The sequence below is a fragment of the Dipodomys spectabilis genome, unplaced genomic scaffold (genome assembly GCF_019054845.1).
Source record: "Dipodomys spectabilis isolate Male_0828 unplaced genomic scaffold, ASM1905484v1 ptg000043l, whole genome shotgun sequence".
Lineage (NCBI taxonomy): Eukaryota > Metazoa > Chordata > Mammalia > Rodentia > Heteromyidae > Dipodomys > Dipodomys spectabilis.
The window spans coordinates 10,872,870-10,877,138 of NW_024870720.1; the positions used below are offsets into that span (position 1 = coordinate 10,872,870).

The 4,269-nt window shown below is 42.4% G+C and overlaps 1 long non-coding RNA gene across 1 annotated transcript; it reads left to right on the top strand.

Annotated features, from left to right (window-relative positions):
* The first annotated feature begins 2,962 nt into the window (after positions 1-2,962).
* LOC122106596 lies at positions 2,963-3,350 on the top strand. The gene is made up of 2 exons (XR_006147220.1): positions 2,963-3,004; positions 3,041-3,350. It is a non-coding gene; the product is annotated as an uncharacterized LOC122106596 (long non-coding RNA).
* Positions 3,351-4,269: the final 919 nt, after the last annotated feature.

The window sequence follows — 4,269 nt, forward strand, 5'->3', positions numbered from 1 at the left end:
GATGACTTTGATTATTATTTCCATTTCACAGGTGAAGATAATGAAACAAAAATAAGTTGTATATGATTTGTCAAAGGAGTTAACATTGCTGAACTTGGGTTCAGCCTCTTTATACTTCACTTCTAGCCAACGTGCTATTAACAATGTAGCAGGAACCCAAGATTTGCATTTGGGAAAGGAAGGAATGTGAAAGTGACAAACTAAGAAGTCTCCACTTAACTCCCAGGATGAAAGCAATTATTTAAACTTGGGGCCTGGGTGTTGTCCCTGAGCTCTTTTGCTCAAAGGCTAGTGCCTACCACTTTGAGCACAGTGCCACTTCCTGTTTTTGCTGGTTAATTGGAGATAAGTCTGTAACCCCTCTGTACATCACCTTGACAATAAAAAATATTTAAAAAAATAAAAAAATGATTCGCTTAAAAAAGAAAGTCTCAGGGACTTTCCTGTTCTGGCTGGTTTCCAGCCATGATCCTCTGATCTCAACCTCCTGAGTAGCTAGAATTACAGGCAGGAGCCACCAATGCCTGGCTCAAATACAGCTTTTTTGTTTTGTTTTGTTTTATTATTTTTGTTTGTTTTTTAAAAATTTGCTGTGTGTGAATTGAATGTGCTACAAAAAATTATCTTGGCGGAGGAACTTTTGAGGAGGCAATGTCACTTAACAAAATAACTAAATAAACTATCCTAAAACATACTTGAAAAGTCAAAATTAGATTTGTTCATATTATGTTAGTTAGTTATCAGATTTGTTCCTTATCTAGCCATTTAGGGTATTATTTATATAATCTAGGCTTCAGGGAAAACGGTGGAAAAATAAAAGAGAACAAGGAGAGCTCAGCCAAGAGCTATAGAACCTAATATCAGGCTCTCTGAGAATAGACCGGGAAGGTGGCTTCCACCTCTTGGGCAGGATTTCAGCCCAAGGCCTAAATGGAGCAGGTGGAGCTGCCAGATAGGAAGGAGAGAAGAAAGGTCCTATTGCTCCCCTCATATCGAGGCCCCAAGATTAGATTGTGGGGCAAAGGCAAGGTGAAACCAAAGCCCCAGGTAAGCAAGAGGAAGCAAGAGAAGCAGCAGTTGTCTTTCATGCTGGTATCTAGGAAGAAGGCTAAGGAAAATAAAACAGAAACCCATTTCAACCAATTAGTTGAACAGTACAAGCCCATATTGTTGGGACCTTCAAATTGAGCACCTCTAGCAAAGGGGAGCAAATGGTTTGATAGTTGATGATTACCAGTGTAAGGTCCACTCCTGGATGGCGAGCAGACTCCACCCTCCTCTCAGCAAAGTCTCCACCCAGTACCTGCGTTACCTAGGCAACTGGGACACCTGGAAGAGGTCACATCTGCATCAGCTGAGGTCACATCTGAATTTGATGTGGCCACACCTTATCCCGCCCATACCCTAGATAAGGGCTAGCACAGGCCCAGGCTCTCTCTGTTCTATTCTAGCTCTCTCTCTGTTCGTTTCTAGCTCTCTGCTCTCTCTGTGTTCCATTCTAGCTCCCTCTCTGTTCTATTCTAGCTCTCTCTCTGTTCGTTTCTAGCTCTCTGCTCTCTCTGCTCTCTCTCCCTTTTCTAGCTCTTTTCTCTCTTTCCTTTCTTTCCTTTCCCAGCCACGTGGAGTGCCAACCTTGCCTGGTCCCATCAGATCTACTGAATAAACCTACCCCTTACCTGAATACCACGTGAGTGCTGCTGTTCTTACCTCTCTCTCTGCTCTTTTCTAGCTCTTTCCTCTCTTCCCAGCTCTCTGCAAGTGGTACTATAACTCAAAGTGGTTCAGTGCTAGCCTTGAGCAGAAGTGCTCAGGGACAGTGCCCAGGCCTTGAGTTCAAACCTCCTTGACAAGCCATCCCAGCAATGAGCACCTAGACTCAGCCAGTCTGGGGAACAAGGGAACATGGAGAGGAGTAAGAAGAGATGATGTCACATCAGCTATTTTTTGCCTGCCCTTTCAAAATTAACCAGAGCCGGGAGGTCAGTAGAAGTAAGAAGCCTGCCCATCCAGTGTCTATACCTGTCTACCTATTAACTGAACAGGAATTTATATTGTTGCCTTTGTCACCTGACTTCTCTACCTAGTTGCCAGATGTCAGAAGTAGCTAAGGACATTTCTACCAACATTTTCAGCCCCAAGTCCTTCCTCTTGCCATTTATTTGCTCTCTAGTATTTTTTTTCCCAGCCCCTCAATGCTCATGAGACGTCTCCAGACTTCATCTAAGGACTCAGGCCTACCAAGGGACAGCTGCTGCTCACTGCCTTCTCTGGGAGGGGACCAAATTCCAGCCTTTTATCCCTATTGTTGTTGCCCCTTGTCAGCAGGAAGTAGCCAGAGAGAATCCTCGCCCTATTTCATGATTATTAAAAGGCTGGAATGTAAGGTCCACTCCTGGATGGCGAGCAGACTCCACCCTCCTCTCAGCAAAGTCTCCACCCAGTACCTGCGTTACCTAGGCAACTGGGACACCTGGAAGAGGTCACATCTGCATCAGCTGAGGTCACTTCTGAATTTGATGTGGCCACACCTTTCCCCGCCCATACCCAGCAGGCCCAGGCTCTCTCTGTTCTATTCTAGCTCTCTCTCTGTTCGTTTCTAGCTCTCTGCTCTCTCTGCTCTCTCTCCCTTTTCTAGCTCTTTTCTCTCTTTCCTTTCTTTCCTCTTTCCTTTCCCAGCCACGTGGAGTGCCAACCTTGCCTGGTCCCATCAGGTCTACTGAATAAACCTACCCCTTACCTGAATACCACATGAGTGCTACTGTTCTTACCCCTCTTTCTGCTCTTTTCTAGCTCTTTCCTCTCTTCCCAGCTCTCTCTCATTCCCAGGCCTTTCCCAGCCACGTGGAGTGCCAACCTTGCCTGGTCCCAGCAGGTCTACTGAATAAACCTACCCCTTACCTGAATACCACGTGCGTGCTGGTGCTGTTCTTACTCAACTACCTCTTTTTAAAAACCTAACAACCAGAAGACTGGGTAAGAAGCCTAGTGTGCATTTCCTCCTGATGTTAGCCCACCCCCATGTCTCACTAAGAGAAGCAAGGTCCCAGATGGTACCCTCTCTGTTGGAGGCTTTGTGGGCTATGCACATCTGAACTTTGATCTCTCCTCAGTGTGCGGTTGATTAGCCACAAAGATATATCCAGAAAAATCTTGCAATTACCTGGATTATTGTGTGAAATTGTGTATATGATTGTTGCCTGTTTTTACTCTGCTTCTCAATGGAAATAAGTGTAAAAAGCATTCTGCCTTTTTAAGATGTAAATTTTATTAAGTGTCTTCTAAATGAGAAATTATGTGGCTTTTTGAATAATAGACTAATTTCTAATAAATGTAACACCTTTCATTAAAAAGAAACCAACATCAACATTTTGTCTCAAAATTAAAAAGAAAACATCTCTTTGGTATTCTGGGGTTACCAGTCAGCCCAAAGAAAGATAATTAACTGACATCTATCTATCCCTCTTTTTGTTGAATATACAGCTGGGTTTGAAGCTCTACCATTGGATAAAGTTGAATATTATTTTGTTATTGCCTGGGCTATAGGACATTAGAGTTATAGTTTTGTACAGTAGAAATAACATGGGCCGTAATAAGGAAAAGAAAGCTCAACCTACTAAGAGATGGACTGCCTTCCTAGTGCTTTAGGGTTGATGATCTGGGGACTCCACAGTTGGTAGTATTGAGGAAGGCCAGAATAGAAGAAGTCGTTGTTGGATATCCTGGGGTTGCAAATTGACATGGTCATGAGCATACAGGAAATAGCACAACAGGATGCTTGGAGTTATTTTGGCAGTCAATGTCTTGTTGGAGTTGGAAATTCTGCAATAGCAGGTGGGCACTGGAGAGTCAGAAACAACAAATACGTTTTTTGGTATGTATTTCAAGCCCTGGCTATATTGGCCATGTAACAAAATGAGTTCCATGTGTCAAGAAATAATATCTAAATTTCTACTGAATTAGAAAAAATGGTACTGAGTAATAGTACATGTTTCATTTAATTAAAAATTATTTCTGAGTATGCTGTATATGCAATGTTATATTGGATGCTATAGACAATTGGAAAAATCCAGTGGTTTAGGGGCAGTAGCAAAAGCAAATATGGAATATTTTCTATAGTACTCAACAACTTTACTGTTAGAAAAAATAAATATTTATTACCTTCTTGACCATAGAAGTAAGGAAATAAAGTGGTGTTTGATATGTTGTAAAAGGTGACATTAGGGGTAGTGTCCTAGAAGAAGAATAGAGGACAGGATTTGTATTAGAAGA